The following is a 13203-nucleotide window of genomic DNA, read 5'->3' as shown; positions in this document are numbered from 1 at the left end:
GTGAGTGCAATTTCCCCCCACTCTTGAGTTCTCTGTCCTTTCCCATCAGGACGCCACAGCCCACAACTGACTCTGCAGAGAGGATCACAAGACCACAGTGTCACCAGCAGCTGTGGCGAGTTCTAGGCAGAGTCAGCCTTCTCCTTAAAGGTTGCAAATTTCCTAAATCATACGAGACTCTGCTCTAATAGTAGTAGTAGTCATAGTAATAATAATAATAACAATAAAAATCATCACTAGCCCTGGCCAGAGAAGGATTCTTGAGAACAGACACTGGGTCTTTTTCTTCACTGTATCCTTGACAGAGTCCAAAACACTGTTCAACAAGAATATAAATGCATAAAGTGTTAAATGAACGAATATATACGTAAATGCAAGAATTCCTAATTTCCCATCTTTCAGGGTCACCAGAAAGACCATATCTCTTAGCTGGTCCCTTCTCTTAGTAGTGCCGTGAAGCCCAGGAAGAACGGGCAGCCGAGGACCCCCGGGGCTGCTCCTCACTGCTCGGTCCACAGATGCTCTGAGCTCCTTCCTGCTGACTTTCATCTTTGGGTTCCCTCCCTGGGCTTCCTGCTTTGCTTCTCCCACATGTGGGCACCCTCTCTCCTGTCACTCCCCATACCAAGGCTGACACTCCGCTCTAGAATTTCAGAACTCAGTGCATTCTGAGGATGTGCCAGTGCTGAAAAGGAAAGCCTCAAAGTTGAATATCAGAACGCACAGCTTCTAGTGCCTGTCAACAATGCAAGTCCGTGGCAGAAGGCAGATTCCTGTTTAGGCAACAAAGACGCTCACAAACAAGTCACACATACATCCGCACACTCCACTGGATGCTGGGGACACTTCCAGATGGCAGTTCACTGAGGTTCTCTCCTTGCTCTCCAAATCAGGAGTCCCACATCCTGCTTTCCTCGACTCTGCTGGTCCAAACAAGCTAGTTCCCCTGTAGCTCTTGCCCTGACCGCAGCCAGGGTACAGCCCTTACATCATCAAGCAGAGCAGCTATAAGGCCTCCTTTGTCACCCTCTTCCTCCCTGGTCGGGCCCTGGCCTTGCTTTTGCGTCACCAAAGAACTCACTAAAATGTTCCCCAGGCCACAGAACACGGTTCCTTCAAAGACAGATTCTGCAGCCATTCCTAGATTACAGATTAGTTGTGCCTATGTATACTTTTTAGCCACATAATTGTCAGGGATCTGCCCTGTGAGGTGGGAGAAGAAACCTTGAAGGGCCTCCAGCCCCGCTGGCCGGGGCCCCCCACTAAGCACTGTCGGGCGTGGCCTGAGTGAGTGCTCCTTGCCAGCCACCACCCCTTAGTGTCCCTTGTCCTTTCTCTGCCCTGCTCTGTGGAGAGGCCTGAGGAGGAGGACAGGGCCGGGCAGCAGGAAGGCAGCAGCAAACTCTTTCTACTGCTGACATCTTAATAATCACCAAGTTTTCAAAGAAACTTCCAACCACAGGGAAACTTCCAGACGAAACTGACTTCCAGTGAAATGCATTTACCTCTCAGGTCTTCTCCACATGTACTTTATGACAGCATCACGAGTCTCCTGCTTTCGGTTGAAATCTTGTCAGCTTGTAAGAGCAAAGCAGGATGGAAGTGAGTTAATGTTGAGAAAAAAATGTCAGTCAGACTCCTAATTGCCTCAGAAGCTGCTAAGGAGGTGCAGGGTCCCCAGCCTGCTCCTGTGCTGCCCACGGTGGGCCCACTGACCTCTCAGAATGGCTGAGGCAGTGGCCTCTGTGGCCAGAGGTGACAGGCTGCACAAGGGAAATGAGCAGGTGGATGGCAGCACTGAGCCCCTGCACTAGGCCCACCCCACTCTGCGGCCCACCCAGGGCCAGACAATTCTCTGTAGGGGAGCCCCATCAACTCCCTCTTTCAGGGAAAGGTCTGATGTCATTTATACCCTCACATCCTCTCCCCTAGGGGACCTGCTTTCTCAGCCTGAACTCTCACTGGCAGCAGCAAGAAGATGGGAAAGGGATTTAAGAGAGAGAGAGACAACTGCTCTTTCCCACCACTGAAACTCTTCTTCACTGCAGCCTCCCTCTCCCCAGTATCCTATCTCTGCCTTCCACACAAAATATTGACTGTTTATCAAAGCTCTTCTCACACTTTTCCTTACCCAGAAAATTATCCTTGATTTTTCCAGCCAACCAAAATTTCTCCCTTCCCTGAACTGAATCCTGTTACCCAGATTCAGCCTCAGATTCTGGGCCTGGGAAGGCCTCTGGCTTCACCTCAGTGTAACTGAGCACAGGACTAACTGCTCATACACACCAGGCAGGGTGTGTAATCAGACCCACAAAATACAGAAAGATTTGAAATATCATCCCTTTATCTTAGAAAGACCTCCCCACATGGATAAAGACGTCCTCCGACCAAGGTAAAAACCCAAAGCCTTGCTCCAGCTGCTGATGGAGGCTGGTGGCCTGTCAGCGCTGGTTCTGACAACCCTGCTTCCTGACCTGCTCTTGTTCTTAAAGTTCACAGCTTTTCTGGAAGCCACAGGGGACAGGACCATGGTATTTGTCAAGAAAATCACATCTGGACCAAGGGGCTGAAAGAAGGCTGAGCAAAATGTGCCACCATGCGGTACCAGAGGCTCCAGAATGACAACTCTCAAGGCTTCTCCGCCCATCACTGAAGTGACCTGAACACTCCGAGGAGGGCCTGGGAGTCACTGTAGGGCCAGAGGTTGGGCTGTGGGTGGAAGAGCTGAGGAGACGGAGATTTTAGTTGAACCTGGGCCTCTAGGAGTAATGGAAAAATGGGGAGCTACACAGGAAAAGGCACTGGTCCTGAGAATCAAGAAACCTGGGTTCTAGTCGCAACTTGGATATATACTGTAGGACCTCCAACAAGTCAATGAACATCCCAGAGCCTCTGTTTTCTCAGTTTTATTGTTAAATGAGATAACAACTGGACACTCCTGAGCGTTAACATATAATGAGAAAAGAGAACACTGTCCAGACTTGGGGTTAGGAGTGGGGGGTGCTATGATGAATCTGAAGGCCACGAGCCAGAGCCAGAGCCAGAAAGCATCATGGAGGAGGAAAGGCCAGGCATGATCTTGCCTTAAGAGGTGAGAAATGAAGGAGGGGATCTGGCAGGACAACCGCAAAGGCAGAAGCAAAGGAAGCTTTCTTCTGGAGCAGCTATGTGGTGCCGGATCTGGGGAGGGACATGCAGGCAGGAATATACATTGGGGTTCTTCACAGGAACATGAGAGTTACAGCTGGGAGAAGAGGGCAGTAACTGAGGTGGGGAGTAAGTGTAGAAAAGCAAAGAGGACCCTGAAGATCACCACGAGGTACTGAAGCTGGCTGGAGCAACTGTGTACATCTTCCCAACTCTGCTCAGTGACTTCGTGTTGAAAAGTATTTTAAAATTGGGGGGTTGGGGGGGGTGGGCACAGCATATATACCGCAGAAAAATGCAAACTGACTGGAGCTTGTTTTCCAAGAGCTGGTTGTTAGACATTTACCACTGACCAAAGGCATCTAATTTTAAGGAAGGAGATAAAAGGCCAGTAAAAGCACAAAACAGCTTCAGAGATGTAGGAGCAGAACCAGAAGGGAACAGTGCCCTGAGTCCAAGGCAGGAGAGAGGGCCCAGAGGAAAGGGTCTTCATAGGCATGGGGCCAGTCCAGCTGAGCCACCCACACTCTGGTTAGTGTGCCCTGAGACTTTGGTCACGTGCTGCTGGCCCCATGCTGCAGGGGAGGCGACCCTGGTGTGGGCTTCTGTGCCTGTACCACCTGGTCAGGCATCACCCATGGCCTCATCAGGCTAGTGACAGCTCAGACTTTTTCCTGACATTTCCTCTATACCCTTGGCACTTCAGGAAAATGAAGGCATGATCAGGAAGCTATTTTCACAACATATGAATCCTCCTCTGACAGACAATATTTAGCCAGAAATGGTAGAAAAACTTCATCCTTCCTAGAGTGTAGACATGAGAGCAACATGGAGAATTAACAGCCTCATTTCATAGCCAGATTGCGCTCAGACCCCACCCATACACCCACCACCCCAGACTCATGACTCTCCCGGTTCTGGGAGCTTCTTGACTGTTCCCTGACGGCGGGGCCATTCTCTCCAGAATGCTGGCAGGCAGCAGTTACCTTATGTATCTGCTCAGTGCTCAGGCAAGAAACCATTATGTTCACGGATCATTATTGACATACTGACATTTGTCACTTTCTTTCACAGCAGTTAAATCTTGCTTTATCTGTAAATGTCACCATGTCATTTATTCATGAAAGGGGTCACATTCCCGAAATAGCATACTTCAGTTTAAAAGGGGAGCTTGCCTTTCTTCCCAATAGGTAATCCTCAAACAAACTTTACTGCTGATAAGTGCTTTTTTATTGGAGTTTCTTGGCCTTAAATGACATCCTCAAATGTAGAATGCAGTTCTGTGTTTGTGGAAATAAAATCTGAATGTTGAACAAGAGAGAAGATTGCTGAGATTAGGAAAAAAATGAAGGTTTTCTGTTGCTACCATATGTAGTAAGTTGGATGTAAACAGATTTGAATTTATTGAGAGTAAGCCATGATTTTAATAAGATTGTTATGCTTCTGGAAACACGCCTCTGGCCTTTTTGAATCATTTATGCCTCAGATACCTCAATGAGATTAGGGGCTTTTTAACCTTCTTAGGGTGATCCCTTAGCTGGGGACACTGGAGGGGAGAGCTCAGCACATGTGATGTGCTCATTCCCCCTGCTCCCAGATTCCAAGGACACTGGCTGGAGAGATGATTAACTCATCTCCAGAACTTATGCTGGCAGGAAGAAATGTCTCTTTCCTTTACAAAGCTTGTTCAAAATTCACTTTAAATTAGGGAAACTATATAATTTATCATCCAAACCCAGACACTTTTCTGAGAGGGAGAAGAGGCACTATAAATAATTAACAGGTATTAATTGATCTACTACAGCCGTGAAATCAGACAAAACAGGACATATGACCAGCCAAACTTTAAGGCTTTATCAACTGTCTTGTTGATGAGGTTTACATCCACCACCTGCTAATTAACTATTATCCAGGAAAAGCTGTTCTCTCCGTGCATGGGGTCCTGCAGATATCTGCTTCTAACTCATTTTTCTAACCCAGTGGTTCTAAAAGTGTGGTCCACAAATGGAAATGGCCTGAAGAAGTTGTTCAAACTGCGGGTGCCTAGTCTCAACTTCAGAGCTACTAATTCAGAATCTCCGAGGATGCAGAGCACACACGTGGATTTTAACAACACCTCTCAGGTACTGGAGGTGTAACACACACTGAACTTGGAGAGCCAACTGCTCTGATCCAAATCTTTTGTTCTCCCTACCTACCTCTGTGTTCTGGTCACACTGTGGTAATAGGAAGTGGGTGGGTAAATTCTGCTCTTTTTGCCTAGAAAAGTAACTTGCAGATGGGGTGGGAGCTGAAAATAGATTCTCCGTTGTGCACAAATACAGAGGCTGTGGCACTTCCCACATAATGTCATTAAACATGAATCTACTGTCCCGCGCAGAGTCATGTGTGTGACCATCTCACACCGACTAGGTACAGACAACATGCACAAATACTGTCGCAAAGCAGCTGGAAGATATGAAAGTGGTTAGAGACATCAAGGTCATCAAATAAGGTGATCGAATGTAATTAAAACTGTGCACCGCTAGAAGAGAAAAGGGCCAGGGAGGAAGATTTCCCCAGGTGCTAATGAGATCCTTTTCTAGTGTGATAGAGACTATAGCAACAAGTGTCACAGACCACAGCTGAACATGAGTTTCTGTCTGTAAGCCCAGGCCAGGGTCATGGTCAGATGGCTATCACTGCCTCAGATAACATCCTCATTAGTTCACTACAGTCATTACTGCTGTGGCAATGGTAGGATGCCTTCATCCTGCTGATGGCCCCTGAGAGAGACCAGGTGGGTGGCTGGCAAATCAAAGCAGCAAGGCAGACAAAGAATTAGAGCACAGACTATTCATGGGTGCTTTCATGTGCATTTTCTCATAGCAGGTGAGTCATCTGTGGGGTTGAGCCTAGAGCCCACATGACCCACAGCCCCAGGTGCAGCCTCTACCTGTCCTCTCTGCCCCCTGGAGAAGCACCTGGCACTACAGAGAACACGTGTTAGGGCAACATCTTCCACGGTGTCTTGGACTCTCACAAAGCTGAAACCTTCCCACCACAAAGGGGCATGGGGATTGGCCATCCTGCTGGGCTCCAGCCTAGGCTAGCAGCCATCACTGACCAGTGGTGAGAGCCCAAGGAAGAAACTGTCATAGGTCCAGGAGATGTTGACTGAATGCCTACTTTGAGTCCATCTTAAATTTGGTGAAATCTCAAAACCTTTCCATTTATAATTCTGTACCCCATCAACTGAGGTCCCCTGTCTGACCTTCAAATGTCTCTGTTCTCAATCTCCCATTCTCATTTAACTGCACAAATTCACCCTCAGGTTCTCTCCATCTACCCAGAGACTGGCTTTTCACTGAGTCTTAAGGTAAGGAGAGACAGTTCTACTTAAAGTTCCAGACCAATTTCAAAGCATAATAGGCCAGATCTACCCAGCACCCCAGAACTCTCCTTGTGGGTTCCTAGCAACTCACCTACTCTCAGCCACCTCAAGAGCCCTGCCCTGCCCTGGGCACTGAGTGGGAGGGGTGCCAGGACACAGTTCCTGGTCTGGTGGAGGTTCCAGCCTAGCTGAAAAGACAGAAGAGATGCCTGTGGGGTTAAGAAGGGAGCAGACCTACACGTCAGACCATCTGACACCAGTTCTTCTCAGCTCCGGGCCTCTTAACCTCTTAAGGACTATGTGGTTTATTTGGAGAAATGCCCTTACCTCCCTGAGCCCTAGTTTTTTGTTTGTTTGTCTTTTTTTCTGCTGCGCTGTGAGGCATGTGGGATCTTATTTCCCTGACCAGGGATCGAACCTGCACCCCCTGCGTTGGAAGCGCGGAGTCGTAACCACTGTACCGCCAGGGAAGTCCCTTAGTTTCCTAATAGATGGAGAGAATTTTGATCCATCAGATTCACTGTAAAATTGAGTGAGAAGATGTATGTCAAGCCCTTCACATAAGGACACCCAGTAGGGATACTTTAATTCCCTTCCTTCTTGAATAAAAGTTAAATGTAAATGTGGTCATCGGCTCCCAACTGGGAGTAGGATTTTACTAACTGCAAACAGGCTCATCCTCTGACTTGTCCAGTGCCCGTGAGAGAGCAGATTAACCTGCAAATGCTTCAGGTTCCTCATCTGTGGACAGTAATTGCTGACCCTCCAGCTACCCAGCTCCAGTTATCATTGAAAGAAATGCACAAGGCATGGTTTAGAATGTCTGGGAGCTGGCTGGGAGACAGTTTTCAGAGAGGTGCAGGGTGGGGTTCTATTATGACCACTGGGATTGAAAAGACAGCTCTATTTTCTATTCTGTCTTTCTGTTAAATTGAACTTCAGCCCTGGAAATTAATATCCCCACTGCATTTTAGTGAGGTGGCTCTATTTTTACACGCGCCGCAGAATCAAGCCCTGATCTGTTATGCTGTGACCTTTTTCTGGGCTCTGCATCAGGGAATCATAATTCAGGGCCAGCCTCGGCTTTGGAAACATCCATAGGCCTTTTATGACCAGAGTGCTATTGAATATTCTATAAAATCTCCTTGGAAAACTGGCCCACATTTCTTTATAATCTCCCCAGACTGTTTCTGAAGTCCCTCTATAGATTTTTTACTCTAAAAATCCATAGTGTTTCTTAATCAGGATCTGGTTCTCTCATAAAGGGTTGTGGAGAGGATAAGGCTGGAATGGGTCCCCAGGGGAGGCCAAGGTGGAGCAACAGAAGCTACTCTGTTACTGTTAAGCCCCTGGATGAGGATTCTGAGCTTAAGAGCCTGTCAGCAGGATACAGCCATTTCCAATAGATGGAGATGAAGGAAAGAATTGGGAAGTTGAGTCATATCCACCCCCTCATTCCACTGGATTCCACGTTCTCCTAAGCTTAAGGAGGAGAGGTCGTATACAGGCCTCAAAGCCCCTACACCTTCTCAGATACCCTCAACTGTCTCTTTATTTCTCTTGGTTGAATCCCACCTGGGCCAAGTTGTCCCCTCACTTTCACATCTGTATGAAGTACTGTGTCATGGGGCATGGGATCTGGCTTTCTGAGCATCTTCTAGGGGCTAGATGACACAACCTAAAAGTGCAATTTGGTCAACTCCCTCTGGATGTAACCTTGACCAAAGAGAAATAAAAATGGAAGGAAACTGGGCACATAAATGCCCTCATTTCTCCTCAATGTTAATTGCTTCAAAGTGTGTATTTTTCCCTTGCAAACCTTCTCAAGAAGTCCAGGGTGCCAAGGAAACATGCCTGTGAGGACCCAAAGCAGCTCTAACACGCTTATCATAAGCTTCCCGCCAGCACAGTATAACACATGACATGGCACTGATTTGCATCTCTCCTTGCCTCACTTCCCCCTTTCTGCCTGCACTCTTATCACCTTCGGCTTGCACCTCCCAAACAAAGTGTTAGTAGTTTATTTTTATTTATTTATTTTTGTTTGGTGGGTTTTTTTAACATCTTTATTGGAGTATAACTGCTTTACAATGGTGTGTTAGTTTCTGCTTTATAACAAAGTGAATCAGCTATATGTATACATATATCCCCATATCTCCTCCCTCTTGCGTCTCCCTCCCACCCTCCCTATCCCACCCCTCTAGGTGGTCACAAAGCACCGAGCTGATCTCCCTGTGCTATGCAGCTGCTTCCCACTAGCTATCTATTTTCCATTTGGTAGTATATGTAAGTCCATGCCAGTCTCTCACAAAGTGTTAGTACTTTAATTCTTCCACAAGGAGCTGGGCTGAAGTACATGTGGCCTTGCCAAATGTGAAGGTCAAGTAAGTTGTGATAGGCCCCATCAGAGCCAGAATGTAACCGTGGGGGACAGAACTTCTATATGACCTATCTCTGTACCACATTACACTGCCTTTGCTTAGCACAGGATTTGGCACATGGCAGGTATTCCACAAGGAGCTGAAATATATTGCACTGAATTAAGTATATTAGAACCAGAAATAAACCTGAACCCCCTCCCCCCCAAAAAATGTTTTCTACTTAGAGGAATGAGTTATGAGATTCTAAGCTTTTGCCAGCACTGGCTGTTAGGGTAACTACACTTCTAAGAACCCCTGGAAAGGGTCAAGCATCATATACTCACCTGGATTAGTCAGGGTTTTCAAGAGAAACAGAACCAAGACGAACTCAGAGCAAGAGAGAGAGAGGAGAGAGAAAAGAGAGGGGAGAGAGGGAGAGAGAGAGAGAGAGAGAGGGGGAGAGAGAGAGAGGGAGAGAGGGAGAGAGGGAGAGAGGGAGAGAGGGAGAGAGGGAGAGAGGGAGAGAGGGAGAGAGGGAGAGAGGGAGAGAGGGAGAGAGGGAGAGAGGGAGAGAGGGAGAGAGGGAGAGAGGGAGAGAGGGAGAGAGGGAGAGAGGGAGAGAGGGAGAGAGGGAGAGAGGGAGAGAGGGAGAGAGGGAGAGAGGGAGAGAGGGAGAGAAAGAGAGAGAGCAAGAGAGATTGATTTACTCTGAGGAACTGTGTCTCATGATTATGGAGGCTGAGAAGTCCTGCAGTCTGCTGTCTGCTAGCTGGAGACCCAGGAAAACCAGTAGTGTAATTCAGTCTGAGTCTGCATGTCTGAGAACCAGGGGAGCTGATGGCATAAATCCCAGTCTGAGGGTAGGAGAAGACCGATGTCCCGGTTCATGCAGTCAGAGAGGAAGGAGGATGAATCCTCCCATGCTCTACAATCTTTTCCTGACTCAGTAACATTCTAAAAAATCCACTCCACTTGGAGCACAGATGTAAACCCAGAGACATTAAAAAGGCCTCTGGATCTAAAAACAGCCATCAAAAAGCCTGACTCTAAAGAAGAGGTAGTACCACCTTCACGTAATTCCCTGTGGACTAAAAAGTAGGTTTTAAAATAAAGACGCCTCAGTCAGTTTTCCTGATCCCAGGGTTAAAGAGGGCAGCGACAAGGGGTATCACTAAAAGGAACAGCATTTAGAAATTAGGGGCAACAGGGACAGTTTAGGATAGAAACTGACTGGTACAGCTTCGTACCAGAATGTGTCACAATATTACACCCCTAGTTGATAATTGAGAGAGATGGAGGGACCAAGCACTTAACTACTTCATTTTACAGAGAGGAAAACTGAGGCTCAGGGAGGCTGGAAAACTAGGGATAGAGACAAAGTATTCTCATTCAAAGCCCACCATGCCCACTTCTTCCCCAAGATAAGTCACCCAAGCTGAAATGGTGACTGCTGCCTTAAGGAGGAAGGGCAGGGAGCAATCTATCTCTTCCAAAGAGTTTCAGAAAGCATGTACATCTAACCAAGGAGATTTCTGAGGTCTGGAAAACACTTTTGTAGGGCAGCTCCTTCCCCAAGGACACAAGACAAGCAGGGGTGCTGGTGCCTGTAGGAGAGGGGGCAGAACTCCAGCTGTGCGAAAGGCAGGTAGCCACGCCCCCCCCCAACACTGCGAGTCAGCTCAGCCAGAAGCAGCAGATCTGTCTGCCTAAGATCTGGACTCCTTCTCTGCAGACCTAAAGAACTAAAAGTCGCATATGGCCAGAGGCAGGGAAATCACCCAGCAAGCCTTGGGCACGCTACCGGATTTGGGAAGCTTCTCTGCTGAATTTTAATGAAGTAATTAAGAGCTAGATAATAGAAATGGGGCTCTGCAGAGCAACACTCCTGGACCTAACCTCTGTGATGCATTCTTGCATCAGGAAGCAACTCTATCACTAAACAGCTTCATTAATATTCCAGCCAGTTCTCTGGCTCTTAAAGTGATCTATGCCAAAGTTTGTTAGTCTTTTAAATTACCTGATGAAGTCCCTTGATAAAAAAAAAAGAAGAATGAATGCATTCTGGGGAAAAAACAACATCACAGGGGGTGCTAGAAGAAGCAGATTCATTGGGCTTGTTCAAATTTCCTTTTCAAAAACTAGTCTGGGTTATAAAGAACAGGACCACTTCATTCAGACTGATGGGGAACATGGACTAGGGCATGGCAGCCAGAAGAGCAAGAAGCCTGTCTTCACCTGGGACGCCTCTTTAAGTGTCGGCTACTTGACACATACCTTGACTACTGGACAACAGAGCTGTTAACTCCTTGACCCAAAACAAAGATAAAGAAGCTGAATGCTTGGTCTCCATGTGGCCCAGAGAGTTCTCTGTCACCCAGGGTGAGGGAACAGAGAAAAGCTGGGTCTACTTTGGCTCGCCTCGTGTGTTCTCCCCTCTCCCCTTTGCCTTCCTGTTCCTCAAGGCCCATCTGAAACCTCACCTCCTCAAGAGTCCCTTGCTGTATAATCCTAGAAGCTTAGAGTTGGGACCTCAGAGTTCAATTTACCCCAATCCCTTTCCTGTATAACCACATTAAAGAATCCCTGATAAGGAGGAGCCAGCTTCTATCTGAATGCTTCCAAAGACAAGCTTACTATTCCACAAGTTCAGTGTCAGGCATTTCTTGCTATAAAAAACATACTTCCACTGGGAAGAATTCTGTTTCCTGACCACTTCAATGAATTGGAAATACTTGTCTTGTCTGGCTAAAAGGAGGTAGCAAGAGGGGACTTATGATGACTATACAGTTCTGTATCTTGACTGTGGTGATGGTTACATGAAGCTATGCATGGACCTACACACACACACACACACACACACAAACAGGTGCATGTAAAACTGGTGAAATCTGAACCAGCTCTTTAGATTGTACCAGTGTCAATTTCCTGATATTGAACCACAGTTATGCAGGATGCCAACTCTTGGGGAGGCTGGGTGAAGAGTACACACAAGACCTCCCTACATATTTCTTTCCAACTTCCGGCAAATCTATGGTTATTTCAAAATAAGAAGTTTTTAAAAACTTCTTGAAATATTACTCTCTGCCATGCACTGCTTAAATACTTTTTTGTATTAACACTCAGGTATTTGTTTTAGGTATCAACTCACTTAAATCTGACAACTGCCATGGAGGAAAGGTAGGTGGTGACAGTGGGATTAGAACCCAGGCGGTCAGGTACCAGAGCATTCCTGCTTGATCACTACTTTGCCTCATGATGCTTCATATGGCAAGGTGAAGTAAACTGCATCGGCCTTAATACACTATATTAATCTCTATAGTCGCTCTATTAACAGCTAACATTTATACAGAATTTTGTCCCTCAGAGGGCTTTCACATGCTATATATCTCATTTGATCTTCCCAGAAACCCTGTGAGACAAGCTATTCTTTCCTAAAATTCCCAGATGAGAACACTGAGCTTCCAGCCTTCAGATCCTGAATCTTAGGCTCCTACCCCCTTATGTTCCCACTCTTCTGCTGTTCTCCTGAACTATCAGAAGGTAACACAGTTGCCTTGAAATGCTAACCCTTCATTAATTCTAGTCAGCCTTTACCTGGAAACAATGACCATAATATCCAATTCCTCCGAGGGGCTGGCCAGAGGAACAGGATAGGGTGATAGCATCTAGGCATCAGGACTGGCTGCTTAACAAAGTAGAAGGATGCAGTCTCCAGGTCTCCCCTCCCGGAGAAGACCCAGGGCATCCTCTTACCTTCCAATAGCAGTGTCAGCACAACCAGACACTCTTAAAAACCTGTAAACCCTGAGATCCCCCTAGTAATTTTAAATAGAACCAGCCTGTGCAAGCCACTGTCTGCCTGTCTCATTCCAAACACAGAAGAAAAAAAACTGAAGTCATAGAAGCAGATGAACAAGTCTCATACTAATACAGGAGGATTTAGAGAATCTATATAGAGGGGCTAGGGTGGAGGGGTAGGGGGAGCACATAGAACTTTCCATCCAGAAAGACTGACAGGGGGACCTTCAAGATGGCAGAGTTGTAAGACATGGAGATCATCTTCCTCCTCACAAATACATCAGAAATACATCTACATGTGGAACAACTCCTACAGAACACCTACTGAACGCTGGCAGAAGAACTCAGACTTCCCAAAAGGCAAGAAACTCCCCACATACCTAGGTAGGGCAAAAGAAAAAAGGAAAAACAGAGACAAAAGGATAGGGAAGGGACCTGCACCAGTGGGAGGGAGCTGTGAAGGAAGAAAGGTTTCCACACACTAAGAAGCCCCTTCACTGTCAGAGATGGGGTATGGGCAGGGGG

This window comes from Grampus griseus (genome assembly GCF_964374135.1).
Source record: "Grampus griseus genome assembly, chromosome: 15".
NCBI lineage: Eukaryota > Metazoa > Chordata > Mammalia > Artiodactyla > Delphinidae > Grampus > Grampus griseus.
The sequence above is the reverse complement of the archived record's forward strand: the minus strand, read 5'-3'. Positions refer to the sequence as shown.